The 18,634-nt window shown below is 41.1% G+C and overlaps 1 protein-coding gene and 1 non-coding gene across 2 annotated transcripts in view; one reads left to right on the forward strand and one right to left on the reverse strand.

Moving 5' to 3' along the window:
• The window catches only part of USH2A (usherin), a 642,834-nt gene that overhangs the window by 61,386 nt on the left and 562,814 nt on the right, over positions 1 to 18,634 (reverse strand). The window lies entirely within an intron of this gene.
• On the forward strand, positions 1,240 to 1,311 carry TRNAA-AGC (transfer RNA alanine (anticodon AGC)). Its single transcript has one exon. It is a non-coding gene; the product is annotated as a tRNA-Ala (tRNA).

Here is an 18,634-nt window from a genome sequence, read left to right on the forward strand (position 1 = left end):
TATTTCCGTAAGAAAACCCCACAAAGTTAATGCCACCTCCATTTGGGAAAGTTTCTTGACTCCCCAGCCAACGACTTGCTCCTCCTCTCCGTTTTTTACATGGCTCAGGGCATTTCTTCATTGCATTATAGTGATCTATTTATCTACCTTCTCTCCCCATGAGACCTTGAATTCTTACAGGACAGGGGCTGGGGATACAAAATATGTTTGACATCATACGGGTGCATAATAGATTTCTGCCAAATGAATATATTATCTTTTATTTAAATTTATTTTTATTACATATTAATTTAATATTTTATTAAGAACTTTATCTTATTGGCAATATGCTAACTACTTAAAAATATTCGTCATGGAGTATACCTCATTGCTGTGAATCTCTGGACTCAAAGGAATCCAAGACACGCTGTTATTTTATGTAACCCTCAGAAAGAAGAAAAGTGTTTCCAATTGAATGAAGATACAATGCTTTTTTATTACTTAGAATTTTTCTTTTATATCTGTGGAAAGACACCTTTAGACCTGCATTGGCACAGGTTTTTGTTTTCGTTTTAAATTGTATATTAAGCTGCTATTTCTGTGCCTGTCTGTGCAAACAGTATCTTTTCATTTTAATGCCAAATCATAGTGTAATCTTTTTGAAGACATTTTAAGTGGCAATTAAACTCAACGCGTGTAGCACTGACAGCGTCTGTAACTCAACTGAAGTGGCAGGAGTGTGAACGGCATCGATCAAGTTTGTGCAGGCACAGGAAATGACAAGTTTTGTAACAACTGCCGCCTATAGCGATGGTAAGACTGTGAGATGCACGTGATGTCAGGGATGGAGCAATGTGAAATAAGGTTCCACAGAAATCAATGAGATTTCTGTTCTCTGTTTTACGAGTTATCTTTCCTGAATAGAAGCACGTACCCTGTGGTCACAAGGCAGTGCATGCCTTCTGGTCCATTTACTTTAGCAAAGCAAACTGACTTGTTCTTGGTGACAACGACAGGACTAGGAAGCTAAAGCTGGTCTAGTTAAAGGGCAGCTGAAATACGCTGCCACTCTGGCTATAGTGGGACTAGCAATGGCACAGAGTGAAAGCCAGACTAGGAACTCAAGATGATGTTGGGAGGACGGTCACAAGTGGAAGACGTTAGGACTTGGGCTGTGCACACAAAACAGTGCGGAAAGACACATCTGACCACTCCATTCAGTGCTGCTGCTACTTTCAAAGCTACCCTTAGCAGGGTTGTGGGGGTATAGCTCAGTGGTAGAGTGCATGCCTAGCATGCATGAGGTGCTGGGTTCGATTCCCAGTACCTCCATCAAAAATAAATAAATAAGTAAATCTAATTTACTATCTACCCCCGCCCCGGCCAAAAAGCTATTCTTAGCATATGTTCTAGATGTTTTTCATCCTTTTCCTAAGAGTTTCTCAAAGGGCTAAAACAGTCAGTGCTTGCTACATGGCAGACACTTTCCAAGTGCCTTATGTATATTAAACTGTTTAATCCTTAAAGTAACCTCATGAGATAAATACTGTTATTGTGCTCAGTTTTTAGATAAGGACATGGATGTAAAGACAGGTGAAGCAAATTGTCCATGGTGATGTAATTACAAGGTGTAGAACCAGGATTTGAGTGGAGACACTCTGACTATAGCTCACAACCTTGAAGGCATGCTGGGTGCTGGGTACTGGGTACTGCATCAAATTCCTCTCAGTACCCTAGTAGCACCGCCAGACTTTGGAAGGTGGAAGCCTGCCTGTGCTGCTTCTCAATACAGGCTCTCACTTCTTCCTTCCAGGGAAGGAGGAAAGGCTTCCTTTGCTCTCTGACCTAAGCCAGTTTACTGTGCTGCTTTCTGGGGAGTCAGGCTGAACGATGACCTCAAGGAGAAGCAAGGGGACTAGAAGGATTGCTCCAAATAACCACCACTCCAATAGCTCACCTGCAAGTCAGGAAAAGCAGACATTATAAGACTAAATTTGCATAACGCTTCAGGCTAAGAGAAAAGATACTGCAAAAGTAGACCATCTTCCACATCTCACTTGTACCAGGCTCCAAAGGGGTTAACTGTTAACGACAAGCAGAGCCCAGGTGGTTTAGGTAGATGTTGGCGGCACGTGTTAGCAGTTGTGGCATGATTTTGTCATTCCTTTGAAAACATTTCAATATAATAGGATTTAAAATTTCCCCTTTTCTTTGGATTTTCGGTTAATATTGGAATTAAATTAAAGCATTAAGTCAACCAGCTTAGTGCAAAGCAAATTATGTCAGGTTCAGCACTGAGGGCTTCGTCATGGAATAGCTATTGACTCAAGCTTATTAACTTGTAAATCCTCTAGTTTCAGATTATGATCTATTGATTATCTGCTTTTATTTGCGCTTTAAATGAATAAACAAAAAGAAATGATCATGGTTAGTCATTACACCTTAAGAGAAAATGTACTTAAGCTAAGCCTACTTAATTAAAAATAAAAACAACTTTCATTTGTTCTGAAAGCTGGAAGTTGTGGTTCTTATTTTTGTTTGGGCAAATCAAAGATTGTTTTTAATTTTGCGTAATCATTTTTATTATACTTTTGGACAAAACAGAAAAAAAAAGTTTCCCACTGAGGATAGAAAGTGTGCTATGAATTTGGCATTTTGAATGCATTATTAAAATTATTCTACAATCTATTATTTTGCTTGGCTTGTCTGAGCAAATACCAAAAACGATCTCTTTAGTGCAGGAAGAAATTCTCTGAGAAGCCCTGTGACTTATGTCTGGGAAATGAGGCAAACTCTGAGAGTTGAGGAGCTTTAATAAAAAAGCAGTCAACTTTTGGAAGACTGTGGAGTCCAAGTTTTGCTCTGTCACTCAAACAAGATGGATGCTGGGCAAATTATCTACTTTTTCTGAGCCTTAGTTTCTAACAGTTAATATATTTTTCATGGACTTTTGTGAGGATTAAACCAGATGTCCTCTCTGCAAGGACCTGGTACATAATTGGCACTCAATAAAAGTGCTCTGAATTAAATCTTTGCTAATACAAGCAGTGAAGGAAACGGGGGTCTGCTGATTTCAAAGGGCACATGTTTATTGACTTATTTATAATTGAAATATATTTGGTTTATTTATAAATACAATTTAATGCTTTGTTTAAAGCGCTCAGCAAAGAAAAATGCTGAGATTGGTTTATGGTCTGAGGGTCAAATCCACAGTCAAATATTCACCTAGCATCTAGTTTTTTGTAGCATGTTGCTGGGCACAAAGGGGAGTGGAAAAGAAATAGAAAGCATGCGAATCCTAGGTTTCAGGAACTTCAGCCCATTAGGGATGCTAGACTCACATTTGCGAAACCATTGCAGAAACACTTGACAACCAGCACTAACAGTACCCATGCCTGAAGTCCCACGGGCTTAAGTTAAATAGTCACAAAACACTCCACAGAAAGGACGGACTTTGAGTATCAACCTAGGAGAAAATGCACTAGATATATGTGGTGTAAGAGGAGCACTGTATCTTTCAACGCTGGACTTAGCAAAATTAAAACACATTTAAAACTCACAGAGTCATAGTCAGACGGGAACTTAACAGTTAGCAACTTGACCTTTACGACTGATGCCGAAATCCCGGAAGACTAGGAGGGGAGGAATCCTTTCGAACACAATAAGGCTAAAGATCAACTTGTAAAAGTTTTATTTACTGTAACTCAGACTCTGGAATCAGCTAATTTAGAAGAGGAATGCTTCTGTAATGGTTTCATCGAACTGAAGTTAGAGAACTGTTGTCTTGTCATTTGGATTACCTTTTGCCACTAGGCAAGGAGGCAAAAAAAAAAAAAAAAAATAGAGTTTAGATCAGTGGCTGTGGTGATTGATGGAATAAAACAGAAATGCTGCTCTATTAATGGAGACTGGGAATCTCACACAAGAGCCTGGAAATCCCTCCCTGCCTCCGTCACTTTTTGCGACCACCTTGCCAGGCTCATAGAAGATTATGAAAGCGAGACCATCACGAACTCAGATCCTTCAGGAATGAGTCTGGTCGAGCTTGTCAGCCACATCACCCCAGTTCATTAGGGAGATGAGAAAGGGAAGCCCATAAATAGCATTACTGGCCTCGTGACCTACTCAAGAAATAAATTCTGTGGACTCCATTGTTTTTGTTTTTTGTTGTGTCATATATATAAGTATTTATTTTCTCCTTTTAGCCTGATACTGTATATATGATGTATTGGGGTGGTTACACTTATAATTTAACGTTTGGGCTTTATATTATTAAAACAAGATCAGGCAAAAAAAGAAAAAAAAAAAAAAACTAGAGAAAGATTCGGGACATTATCAAGAGCTCCCGAAAGAATTAAAAACCGTGGTGCAAGTAGAACACCTAAATTCATAACTAAATGAAGAGCCAGTAAATGTCCAGTTTGATATTTCTTCCTTATGAGGCAAGCTCTTTATCAGCCAAGTATGAGATATAAACACTGACAGTCCAATCATACTTGACCAGAAATTGACAAAAAAAATTTGTTATTATCAAGGAGGCCACATGGAAAATGGATTGACATCTTGTATCTAACAATGAATCTTTCAGTAAGTGTATACTGTGTCTTGAGGTACCAGCTAATGATGGTATTAGCTCATGATTAATCAAATATTCTATTGGTTTTATCTATATCTACTCCTTTTAAAATGTCTGTTTTCATAGTGTAAACAATATTTGCTCACCAATACATATTTTATAATCTGTAAATAAGTAAACATGTATATAATGGGAATATGTGCTCCCAAAATCTTATTTATAGGAGTGTATATTCTGAAAAGTTCGGAGACAACCAGACTATACTAACATTCTTCCTTCAGGAAAGGTATCATTAAGAAGGAAAACAGAGCAAAATCATTTTCCCCTCTGAAAAATAAAATGTGATCTGGTCACTAGCTTATCATGAGTAAAGCTCGAAAGTAAGAACAAGTAACTCGTCGAGATCCTTGCCTTGTAATGGACAAAGTCCTGTAACACTTTTTGGAAGATAAATGCTTAAAGATGATTTGTAAAAAAAAAAAAAATCTCATCCCCTGACTAATTTCCCAGTGGGAAGTGCTGACTATTATTGATAAAAAGGATACCGGTGGTCACTGCCCAGACGGCACTGTGAAGAATACAGCTGGAGACAAAAGCCCTATAAAATGTGCATGTCGCAAAGTCATCCAAAACCTCTATTATGGACTTGGGCTATTTTAACCAGTTACACTGTTACATTTATTTTATTAGTTCTTTTGACTATTTCTCAGGTTGAATGATTTGATTTAAATTCTCTGTTCAGCTTAAAGACTAGAGTGACGGAGACCAATGCAAATATAAGTGGCTTCGGCAAGGTGTGAAATATTTACACTGCCTCTCGCTCCCGTGTTACTCACAAGGTTGTAAATAATCAGTTACACTGCAAAGGTGCTGTGCTGGGAGGGAAGCAGGGAGCTCAGGGTACCCAGGGCACTCCCGTCCCAAGGAAGCAATGTTCAGTTATCATGGTGACTGTCATCTTAACAACTGTGCAAGTGCATCATTCACTGTGGGTGACTCGAAACAGATGAGGAGGAGCTGAAAAATGGAAGAATTTTCCTTGTCTCATGTCTTTCTGATAACCAGGCAGACTACAGAGCATGAAAGATGAGGCCTGCCCAATTCAAAGCAGAGCACGTAGTCGCCATCTGGGCATTTTAAAAGTAGGACACATGAAATGCTCAGATGTATCCCCCAACAGGGTGCAATAATACAGCAGTAAAAAGAAAACTACAGTGAACCACAGCCACTTTCACACTTGCAATCATTCTAGCACAAGAAGAGGCAAGGATTTTCCAAAAAACCTTCCTAAGATGCTCAGGTGCACCTTAACTGCTCACACGTTTGAGAAAAGGGGAGAGGGGGGCGATTGGGGAGGTGGGGGAGGAGCTTCGCGGCTTAGCCCTCGAATGTGGTATGTACCCACACCCAGCAGAGGACACTCTCCTCATGGAAAGAAAGGGGGACCGTTCTCCACGGAGAGCTCAGCTTGAGGGCTCGGAAATGAAAATACTCAGTCGACCACACACACTGAAAGAGTCAGAAACAGTCACTGCTGACAGAAATCCTGACTTTTACAATGACGTGTTTGGCTTTCAAAGATTCATGCAACCGCGTCTTCTAGATGCTGTCAGAGGTAGATCCTTAATTTTCTGAACTAGAATTACAAAGTCACTCAAAAGTTAGGAAACAAAGAGCATTACCACTCTGTCTTTTTGGATCTCTGAAAATGAGTTCAGGATTTCTTATTTCTGGAAACCTCCACCAGCTCCCATAGATCTGCAAGGCACAGAGTCCAGTAACACTGCACGGTAAGTCCCTACTGACTGCATTAGTTCAATTAAGAAAACTCTCAAATCTTCACTCTCTTCTAATTTATTCTTCTGATGTATGTTTTGCAGTAAGAGAGAGAGAGAACATTATTTATAGGAATAAATATCAGATATATAGAAGCACAGACTCTCTGGCCACAAAACGAAATTGCATAAGTTAATATGTTTAATACGTACACTTAAATGGAATTCTAATTATACAGATAGGTTGTTGTATAACCTGCTTAAGCTCATTCATCTTTGCAAAAATGAGTGTTCACAGCATCAAATAAACTCGTAGGCTCATCTGCTGACTTGTGAGCTGATGAACAGAGAGGCTCCAGAATGTAAATGTAAAAAGAGGCCCCAAACATCCTAATGAAACTAATCATTGGTGGGAAGAATATAAGACCACCTTTCTGCCTTAGGAAGAAGAAACTCTGAGGAAATACAAATGAGAGGGTTAAAGAGAATTTATTTTAAGAAGAAAAGTTACCATTTAAATTTCCTTCTTTCCAACTGAAACTCCAGATACATTTTTCGAGGAAAATTCCTCCAGATTTTTTCTGGAATTTCCAAAGATTTTCTTGGGGCACGGGGCGTGAGGTGTCTCTCTTTATGTATCATTTTTTAATTCTACTCCTTGCTGAGGATTCTTATCAGCCAACCTCACCAATTTATCCTGCCTATTTTGTACTGAATAAATAGCACACACTGTTAATTGGCCACCTGGGGTTCAAAGAGTGGAAATACGGAGCTGGTGTCTGAACACTGTAACTCGCTGACAGGATACTGACCACACTCGATCTCACAAGATTTAAAACCAGGCTTCGTTGGGCCAGTTGCCCCTCCCTCCCCTCATTCCATTTCTTGACCAGACGGTGAAGCTAATATAATTTTTTTAAGTGATTTATTTCTAACAGATGTGACCATCCGGCCGCAGGGACTTGGATGCACAATGCCCCTAACAACTTTCATTTCTGGATATAATAAGCATATATTCCACTAATAAATAATTATCACTCTGTTAAGGAAAGGATGCCAAGGCGTGAGGTACGATGACCAGGTACTTCTGAGCAGAAAGGATAAATAGGTGGGCTCTCCTGAGGCCCTTACCACGCTCAACCTAACCGTGTTAATTATGTATTTCTAGAACGTGGTAGGCCCCAAAGGAAGAACGTTAGTCGCAGTTTAATGTACAAAGTAATATTTAGGAAGCTAATTCTAGGTAGACATTAAGTTTCATATAAATCAGAAATGACACAAGATGAGAAAAGACGGCACAGGTCCCATGTTGTAGAGATAGCCTAGAAGACAATTCCAGAGCAGCGACTGGCTCTTCCTTCCCCCTCATTCTTTAAGCAGCTCTCGCGGCATCTCATGGGCAGGTCCAGGAGGTACGTCCTCACCCCCTTGGCTGTGATCAGTGTTTCAGCTCCGAATGCTGGTGAGGTGGCCCCAGGGAGTGCCACAAAGCACTGGTTTAGCTGATGAGGTCCAGGCTGTGACCCAGCACTGTCCAAGGCTAAGTGAGGCATCGCCTGAACCTCGTGGCCTCTAGGTAACATTTTAAATGAGTTTAGTATCTCAAGTCAGCTTTGGAGTTTAGCATCTCAAGTCAGCCTCCTCTAATTTTCCCAACCAGTATCCTGTCTTTTTTTCCTTATTGAAGTATAGTCTACACGTTACATAAATCTACAATGTTGTGTTAGTTTCTGGTGTACAGCAAAGTGATTCATTTATACATATATATGGGTATATGTTCTTTTTTGTATTCTTTCTATTACGGTTTATTATAAGATATTGAATATAGTTTCCCTGTGCTATACAGTAGGACCTTGTTGTTATCTGTTTTATATATAATAGTTTATATATGCTAATCCCAAACTTCTAATTTATCCTCCCCCCACCCCCTTTCTTTTTTGGTAACCATAAGTTTGTTTTCTATGTCTGTGAGTCTCTTTCTGTTTTATAAATAAGTTCATTTGTATCATATTTTAGATTCCACATATGAGTGATTATCATATGATATTTGTCTTTCTGTCTGGCTTAGTTGACTTAGAATGACGATCTCCAGGTCCATACATGTTGCTGCAAATGGCATTTTGTTCTTTTTTATGGCTAAGTGTGTATACACACACACACACACACACACACACACATACACATACATACACATATATACACACACATACACCACATCTTCTTTATCAAATCATCTGTTGATGGACATTTAGGTTGTTTCCATGTCTTGGCTATTATAAATAGTGCTGCCATGAACACTGGGGTGTATGTGTCTTTTTGCATCAGAGTTTCCCCCAGATATATGCCCAGGAGTGGGACTGCTGGGTCATATTAGCCTGCCTTTTCTTTCCCTACTACAGTCACCTGGACTGTTAAATTAACTCCTGTTACTGTGATTTGTTAAGTAGCACATGCTTTTGGGACAGAGATGTTAGGGAATAAAAGGGCAATAAGAAAAAGAGAGAAAACTTTTTCTTTTTTTCTTTTCTTTTCTTTAAAAAACTTCTGGGTGAGTGTCTCCAGACAGAACCCTCTTAATATGTGAGCACAGTGACATCTTCATGTACTGATTTTTCTCTCCATCAACCTATCTATCTCAGGTCATAATAACCACCACTTACCAAGCTGTTTACTGTTTCTGCTGCTCCATGGGGTGCTGCCCCTCTGATGGAGGCATCGCCAGGTCTAACCTCCCCCAGGCACACGATGGAGGATGCCGAGGCAGTCTCTTCCCCATGCTTGCCTGGCACCCCAGAGCCAAGGCACCGATCCCCTCACTTGACAGTTTTGCTAGGCAACTGCTGGGAATATTTTGAATAAAACTATTTTAATGTCAGCCCAATAAATGGGGGCAGATTGGAAAAATATCCCCCTCTCTACCTCCTGAAGCAGAGACTTCCCATCGGATCTTTAAAAATCAGGCTTCTGTTTCTTTGCCTGAGTAAGGAAATGTGAGTTCCTCTTCTCTCCTGTTTGAATCCTACTCACTGTTTAAGGCATAGACCTCTTCCCAAAGTCTTCTTCGAACTTTTCAGTCCAAGTGATCCTTCCATTCTTTGAATTCTTCCTAAATTGTTTTCTATATTTCTATTAGACAATCATATTAAGCTATGTTTCTCATGTGTTGTATTGAACTGCACTTTGTCACTTTTATTGCTATTTAGCTTTTCGTAAATAGCATCTTGTTTTCTTTAGGCTGATAACACAGCGGGCAGCACTGGGTAGCAGAGAAAACTGACTTCAGAAGCAGAGAGACTTGAAACTGAGTCACAGCTCTGCATGTGCTGTGACTGTGGGCGTGTCTCGGAGCCTGCTCACTCCACAAAGTGGTCACTAAGGTGGAATGAGGCAGCACATGCAAGGCGGCCACAACGTGTTTTATGTTGAAAGTTTATCAGCTTCAGTTCCTCCAAATTTTGTATCATTATGATAAACTCTTCACCTGACTTTTACCTGAAACTAGGTTTCGAACATCTTAAATGTCCAAAACTTTGGAGGGATTGTGCAATTTTTAGAGAGTAAAACATCATTATTTTTACGGTTTGTGTGGATATATTTTTTTAAACGCCAGGAGTTTTGAGTATCATAGGTACCGAAACATTTGAAGGGTTCAAGCCTTCCTCAGATTTGAATAGTCTTTGGTGCATAATTACCTTGAGTAAGTGTCCTCTTACTCTTGTGTCCCAGAGGACAGGGTTGGTGTCTTTGGAAATAGAGCAGAATATACACTTTGAATACTAAGTGTCACCATTTAGGAAGAGACTGGGGTCTTACCGCTTCTCCCCACCAACAGAAATACTTCAAAAGGCCAACTTCTCTCACTTCGTTCAGAACTGGCTAGCTCTCCCTTCACCTGGGACAGGACGCGTACAGAGGCCCAAGAGGGCCTGTGAGACTTGTCTGGGTAAACAATGCCTTCGGGGTCCAGCAGAGAATTAGCACAAAGCACTGGACAGGGCTTTTGTCTCTGGGCAACTTCCAGAGGGGACCGTGGTCTTGGTTCCAGAGCTCAAGAAGAGAGTTTTCAAGACACTTTCTGTTTCCATCCGAGTTCTTCTGTATGCTGGGTGGCCTGCCATTATGTTTATGTAATTCTGACAGTGTTCTTAATGACACACTAACAGATTGTAAAACACGCTGCTGGCATTTACTTGTTTTTTATATTTTTAAAACAATGTCCTTCATGTAACAGTAGTTAAGCGCGGCAGAAGGACATCATCAGAGGCATGGTTAAACTGTAATTTACACCATTAGGAAGGCAGGAGCAATTTTTATTGCCTGGCAATTTTCTTGCTGAAATATTTGGACCATATGGCTCAATTTGTGTAATAACCTTAATTTCTGCACCCTTCAGGTCTGTCTCCATCTCCTACGGAATGGTAAAATGCGGTTTAGCAGAAAAGGCAACTGTCTATACTTAGAGAGTTGAGATTAATAACATGTCACGTCCTGTTTTTGGTGAAGGAATTCGAACAGCGGCCAGATGGTATCTCTACAAATAACTGTCAGGGGTCTTGATCTAATCAATACAATGTATTAATACATCTCCCTTTGCTGTTTCTCCAGGGGCTGGTGCACAACATCTGGAAAGAGTAGGGAGGGGGGCCCGCCAAGTAGAAAGCCGATTCTTTTCAGAATCAAACTGAGCCCAATTAATTTTTCATGTATCCTTGATAACTGTTTCATAATGAGCTACGCGTCTTGACGGATTTGGGGTTGGCAGAGCAGGCTGCCCTGCTTTCTATCCCCATTCAGTCCACTTATAGAAACCAACCCATTAATCAAGCTATCTGGCATAAAACCTGAATCTCAGCTCAGCAAGAGATCAATAACCATCCTAAAAAAACACAGAACCAGCCGCTAATGGGCACAGGTATCCAGCCATGACACCAGTAATTGCTTCAGCAAAAATAAAACTCTGTATCATAATCACCCAATAGGAACTTATACGAGAAAAGTCATTACTTGTGTCTTGTCAAAAAGTAACATTTACATGCGTTAAAAATATACTGTAATTTTACTATCTAGACACGGCCATTATCTTTCAGAGGTAGACAACGCACCTTCCGGAATGGATTAAAACTCCCTGATTTTGTAATGTGAAATTTAATAATCCAAGTATCATAGAAAATGCTTAAAAATGAGTTATTACACTTATTTTAAATTCAGAGTACCTGAGGGGCTCCTTAATACAATCTTTAGCCCAACCATACATGACACATGGCGAGCCTTCTGTGGCTAAAACCTCTGATGTCATGTCAGATGGGTCAGATTTCTTCATTTTTGGTTGGCTTCATGGCACGACTTACAATTCAAACCATCAATTCTTATTCCTTTCCCGGTGGTTTCATCTAAAACCTTTACTCTTTTACCAAATTCAAACCAGTCACTGTGCTTTTCAGTTAGCAAATCTCTTCCGGCTTGGCATGCGGGGAATTCTGCAATCTGATTTCCTCTGAAAGAGAGACCCAGAGACTTCATCTCTGCAGAGGAATTCAGAGCAGAGACAGGCATGTATTCTGAATTCACAGCCTGCTTGGTAAAACATTCCTTAGTGGCTCTCAGACAACAGGTGGAAACCTGTTTTGCCCTTATGAGAGTTTCAGATTTTTGCTAGGGGAAAAACAAAAAAAAACCCCAAAAACAAAAAAAAACCTCCTGGGAAGTACAGCAATAAAGACAGTCCTTCATTGGCTGATCATCTGATCACATCCTGCCAAGATGATAGAAGGGTCTAAGGAATTATCCAGGAGCTTGAAGGTGATGCCACATTCATCTTTTCTGACAGCAAGGCTAAGACTCATGATGCTGTGTTTGTTCAGCCAGTGGTTTGTGGTTCCGTAGAGTGAGTGCTGGGTTTGGAAGCCGGGCTATGAGTTAGGGCTCTGTTAGGTTCTACTAAGTATTTGTAAGCGCAATCAATGCCCATGTGTGACCCAGTCACTGCTTATTATATTGCAATTTGTCTCTTGCCTTATTTGCTCCAAGAATAACCACAGAGCCCAGAGAAAAGAGACTATGTCTTTTTTTTTCTTTGTATCTGTTGTGGCTTCTGGGCACAACTGATTTTCAAAAGAGACTTATGGTGAACAACTGATTAACAGAAGAGTCCCACAGTATTTCTTGGTCTTGATCATCCACATTAGATTTTGAGTCTTGGTCCTCAGTTGCAACTGACTCACAATTTTCATACACACATGAGTTTTCAGAGAAGCAGTCGCTCAGGTTTTCAACTTGCATTTTGTTTACTGATGTCCAGTGTGGATAAACAGAAAGTATCCTGAACACGGTGTGTTTGTAGTGGAATTACATAATATCCAGCAAGGAAGTTATTTCAACAAGTGAATTACATGACTAACTAAAATCTGAGGTTTGGGGTCCTATATTAACACGGCATGAAGAATTTTCAATTTGGGGGATATCATTATTTCATACATTTAATATATCCCCATTTAAACCCTCTGTGGCAAAGACAGAAGACGCTCTTCTGGGGCCTCCCAGTTCATAGACACAATTCCTGACACCAGCCATTTGAATTTAGCAACATCCAGCTATAGCCTTAACAAGATGTTTCACCTTAAAAATCATATCGAGATAAAAAGATTCATTTGCAAACCCATCACATATGTATTCACAGGTGGTGGGTGTGGGTCATTGCATTTGGATTAAAAAGCAAATGTCTCTCTCTACATGAGAGGTCACTAGCTGGTGTAAGGCAAAATCTTTTCTCTGTTCGGCATAATTAAAATATTCCAATGGTGGTTTCAGTAATTTAAAAATCACAGTATTGTTGTAATATTTTTCTAGGCTTCAGAAGCTCACAATTGTTTGGCCCAATGAAATCTGGGAACACTAGAGAAGTTATCACCCATCAAGGTAATTACTTTCAAGTTGAAATAATTACTCTATCAATGTTAATGGTCTTTCAACTTCAATAAAGCACTCACCTGCCGATAATCACGGCTAACCTCTTGCTCTAATGCAATTCCCTCTCTATTTAGCAGGTTATATTATAGCCGTTACAGTGGTCACTTGTCCTGAACAGCTGCTGAATTTCACTTTGATCGGCTGTGAACCATAAAAAAATTGGTCATCTGTGTATGATTTCCCCCTCACCCAGAAGCCCTTGCAGAGCTCAGTCTGTGATCTCTTGGCTGTAACAGGGGACGTCGGGGCAGCCATCTTGTCTCAGGTAGTGGCCACTTTCCGCTTGTGCCAAGAGCACAGTAGTTCAATTAACTTCTGCCCTTCGCCACCATTTACAGCTTGCTGTCTCTGCTAAATGGCATGTATTCTGAATTTATGGCCTGGGCCTGTTACAGTGTGGACTGGTTCATTTTACTTTTATATTAAACATATATATTTGTAAAGGCTCTGTGGGGTTTTTGGGCATCTAAATAGGTTTTCTTATAATTCAGTTAAAGGCCAGAAAATAACCTAACTGAGTCAAAGGACAGTCTCCCCACTCACTTCCCCCACAGACTGACAGACGGCTCTTTGGCACAAGTGAAGTGCACGAATGCCAATTTGACAGAATTTGTGTGATGTGGGAAGTGTGTGTGTGTGTGTGTGTGTATGTGTGTGTGTGAGTGTGTGTGTATGTATGTGTGTGTCTGTGAGTGTGTGTGTGTGTGTGAGAGAGTTATCAGAAGGCCTCATGTTTTGATGACATAATCCCAGGTCTAAGGGAACGAGTAGGGTCCTCGAGTGTCCTGGCAGGTAAACAGAGCCGCATGTGGAGTGGGAACTGCCTGAGGGGGGCTCTGAGAGTGGCGGGTGTGAGATGTTAGGGCAGCGAGGGCGGACGGGGCTAAACCTCAGGGAGACTTAGAAAGGAAATGGAGCCTAATCCAATACCTGAGAAGTTGTCTGGAAATGAACAGTACAGTATCAGGAAGCATTTAAATTTGTAAGCTCAGAATTTTGTTGCAAGGTGAAGCCTGCTTAGAATAAACAAAATGTGGTTTTTCAATCTTGACCCAATTCGTACAATTGCTTTATCCAAATCAAAACTTTTTCTACGATTGCTCATTTCTTTCAGCCTCTGTTATTCCAAATAGTAGGATGTCTGAAGCTTTAGAGTTTTAAAGTACTTTGCATATGCATTCATTTATTCAGCCCTCACATCAGCCCTGTGAGATGAGTAACATTTTAGTTCAGATTCCACAATTAAGCAGGAAGACAGGCCCAATGCAAGTGTAAGGACGTGGGAACAATGCATGGTTTTCAAGCAGAAGGATTCAAGATATACTTTAGAAGTAGAATCAACAGGACTTAGTAAACGATTGGACATAGAAGTAAGGTACAGGAGGACTCAAGGATGATCTGGCTTGAGCAGCTAGAAGGACGATGGAGCTCCTGAGCTGCGTCCCAGGATGTACCGGCAAATAATGAGTATAGCTTAGAAAGAGGGTGATGAGGAACTCGACGGGAACTGCTAGACATACCAATAGGACCTACAGAAAGAGAACCAGCCTCACCCCTTCAAGACCACCTCCTCTGAAGACCTATATAAGACAACTTACAGAAGACAAGCTCCAGGTCCATGGAGAGCAAGTTCAAGAGGAGAATTCGGTCAGGAAGTGTCTCAAAGTCACGCAGCAGGGATGGGGATACACCACACTCCTGCCTCAAGGCACGTGAAGGCTATTCAAGATGGCAGCACAAAGATATCGGGAGCGTCTGCAAGGAAGGTGAGAGGGACCTTCCCCTCTTCAAGGGCTTGCTACTCAGGTGGAGAGACTTACACGGCAATTTGGATGCAGCCACTCAGGTGAAGAAGGGTCTTCTGAGATTCTTATGTGATTCTGGGATTTGGGGATCTGCATTCTCCTTATGTGGAAGCTGATACCTGCTTCTTATTCAACGAATTCTGATTTCTGAGGCTGGCTGGGTCTTACCTAGTGGTAAGTCAAGTTGAGACGATAGTGCTAGACAAGTGGTATTTTCCTTTTTTTGATAGAACAAGTTTTTTCCCCAGGCTTAGTAGATGCCAAAAAAAGGAATGAGTTTTGTCAATATGATGGACCTGACACTGACTGCTCGGGACAGGGGAACCTAAAGATAAAAGGTTGTGGAGGGATCTTTGCAGCAGTAATGGATCGGGGTGCAAGAAATTAGCCGAAGAGTGTATTGCCTGCATCAGGAACTGTGAAACATGGGTTTTCCCATGGGAGACCTCTACATAACCCACAAAGAAAATCCCAGGAGGCACCTGCACATACGAAGGCAAGAGTAAGTGGATTAGAACAGCATTAAGGAGTCAGGCTCTGCTCCTTTTTGTCTAATTTGATCTTTTCTTCCCTGATCTTAGGGAAATCACAAGAAGAAGGAACCAAAGAAGAGGGAGAAAAGTGAGCCTGCCCCTTCTCTCCCTCTGAAGATCCCTCAACGCAAGTCAGGCTCAAGACAGGATTTAGACTGGATTATTTTTTTTGAACACCTGAGTCCCGATTACTATAACTGGGTGGGTCCTTGTCACTGGAAGTGACTGGAAAACCATGGGACCTTCTCCAGAGATTCCTGATGAGCAAGTAATTCAGTCCTGTGACGCTGGTAGGAATAAAGTGGTTGGAGAAAAATCAAGCTCTTCCGAGGAAGGAATTAGACAAAGTTCAAAAAGACTTTCATGGTTTTCATCCCCAATAATATTGAGCACAAAGCAGATCCCTAATATATATTTGTGATTGGTAGGGTTTTATTAGGAAAAAGGGATGAAGATAACGTAAGGCTAATAAATGAAAAGTTGAAGTCAGACAAAATACAGCATTACAATAAAAAAGGGTTGTGCCAACAAGTATTCGCCTCTTGTTTGTGTGGTATCTACTCATCCATATTTTGTATCTTTATTATAAAAGAATAATTATATAATGTGAAACTCTCAGCTTATAGAACTGATACAGAAAGCATCGCAGTTGTTTTTATTAGTACTTTTTCTTGATTTGGAATGATAGCCACCAAAGGAGTTGTTTCATATCGCTACATCTCCCACAGCATTCCTTTTGTCTGATAAGACAAGTAAGTGGATCTGGGGCAAAAAAGCTAAGAACCATCAAATTTTAAGAGCTATAACTAGTTTAAGATTATATGTAAAGAACAATAATATTTTACATTATACTAAGCCAAAATGAAAATTGGATTAAAAATAAATTTATCAATTTATTCACAAACTCTCCACAATAGGGCAATTATAAAGCATCTCATTTTCCCCCCATTACGTATCTAGTTAACGGCAAAGAGCTTTGTGACAACCACATGGGGACATTTTGAATACCTCCTCCTTAACTTTGGGCAAGGGAGTTTGGCAACTAGAATCTAGAAACTAGAGTTTGTAATTCTGGATTTTAGTTCCAGATCGGAAGCCAACTTTTAGTGACCCATATAATTTGCTTACCCCTCAGCACCGCATGCTCGGTTCTACATACGGAGTGAGGCACCATCTATCTTTCTGGGCACTGGGCAAGTGTCTGATCTGGGCTTGATGTTTTAAAATACTGTGGGGTAAGCAGGGATATACTGAGAGCACAGACTAACAGGTAAACCACTTTTGCCTTTCAATCCCAAGTTATTTTTGCCAGTGCGGTGGCAGATGCCCGGGAGAAGCAGCAAAACAGTCCCGCCAACCTCGCCGGGAGTGTTCCCTGTAAATACCACCGTGGAGCTCTCGCATGCCAAGCAAGGCTAAACGCAGTTCCTCTCCTGACACTGCACAATTCATCATGGAGCTAGCTGGGAAGGGGTTTAGGGACTTCTACCTAACGCTAGTTTTCAGTAGTGTAAGGTACTGGTTTGAAGAGACACTAAGGAGCTTGATCTCTCTCTCTTCCCCTTAGAAGGATCCACTTAGGCCCAAAAGGAGATGACACTTTTCATGAGGTTGGGAGAGAAGCTGGTGATACATTAAAAGCTACACTCTTTCCATTTCTTCTCTCCTGCTGCCTCTACTGCTGCTGCTGCTGCTCCTGCCAACACATATGCTCTCCACCCCCACGGAGGGCCCCCACTGCCAGTTCTCCATCCACTGCCACTGTCAGGAGGACTCATGCATCCATAGCACCTGTTTTATGTGGCTCTCCCAGCCACGTCCACCTGTCTATAAACAGCTCTAGGGGGACTTTGGGACAAGCTAGTGATGGCACCACATTACAGACAATTTATTGGTGGCTTCTCGTGCAGAGATGGGATCCTAATATAAACAGACTAAATGAGGGGCATTAGTGATGCCTCTTGCAAGTCTGTGGATTGAGTTGCAATCTTGTGATTGTGGGGATGGATTCTTGTGTCTCACTAAGTGAAATGTAGTTCTTTGGCTCTGGAGAATTTCAGCCAAAGTTGTTAATGAAACAGAAACTTGAAAAAATTTCCTAGGGCAGGCATGGAAATGGAAGGAGACAGTGAAGATATTTAGTTGGTACAGGAATTAGAGAGACAGTAAGTAGAGCCAGGAAGGCACTCAGAGAAATTTAAAAGGGAATCCCTGAAACTTGAGCAGCAGAAACTCACAAGCAAATCTGTGCCTCAGACGTGACTACCCGTCTCCCCTGGCGTCCCTGCTCTGCCCAGAAGCCCGGCTGCGCGGCAGACTTCAGCCATGCAGTTGTGCGCAGTACTGAGTATTGGCATATTGAATACAGTACTCAGCGACAATTTGCCAAAATGGATTGAATTGTCAATAATCTGTTCCTGACCCTGAAGGCCCAGTGTATTAGTACGGAGACGTCACGCTGTTCTGAACAGGAAGAGATGGATTTAAATTACAGGAGGAAGGATTTGGCCAGGACAAAGGGAGCATTCTTCTCCAATGGCGAGGAATTAGAGCTAAGCTGTAGAACCTCCCTTTTTAAGAATCTTTTAAAAAAGGGTTGAACACTTGGGAATGTAGGAATGGTGAAACTCAAAGACAACAGTTTATTTTTCTAATTACTTCTTTCAAAGATGTCAGTCTGTAAAGAGTCATAGTGGCCTCCTGCCCTGGAAACTTGACCTAGTGATCAGAATGTCGTAAAACTGGCCCAATCGCTCCATGGATTGTGTCCTTGATTGCTTAAAAAGCTCACACGGAACTTCTCTTGGTGACCCTAATGACGTCTTCTCTTGGGAACCTCAGGGTCTAAGATCCAGATTTTGAGGGCTAGCTACTCTGAAAACACACACACACATTCAAAAACAGAATGCAGAAATATCATTTCTTGAATGTTGTGGCTCTTCTCGTTGGCACTGCAAGAGTTAATCTTTAGAAAAATGGAAGAATCCAGCAATACTGAGC

The sequence above is a fragment of the Camelus bactrianus genome, chromosome 23, assembly GCF_048773025.1.
Source record: "Camelus bactrianus isolate YW-2024 breed Bactrian camel chromosome 23, ASM4877302v1, whole genome shotgun sequence".
NCBI lineage: Eukaryota > Metazoa > Chordata > Mammalia > Artiodactyla > Camelidae > Camelus > Camelus bactrianus.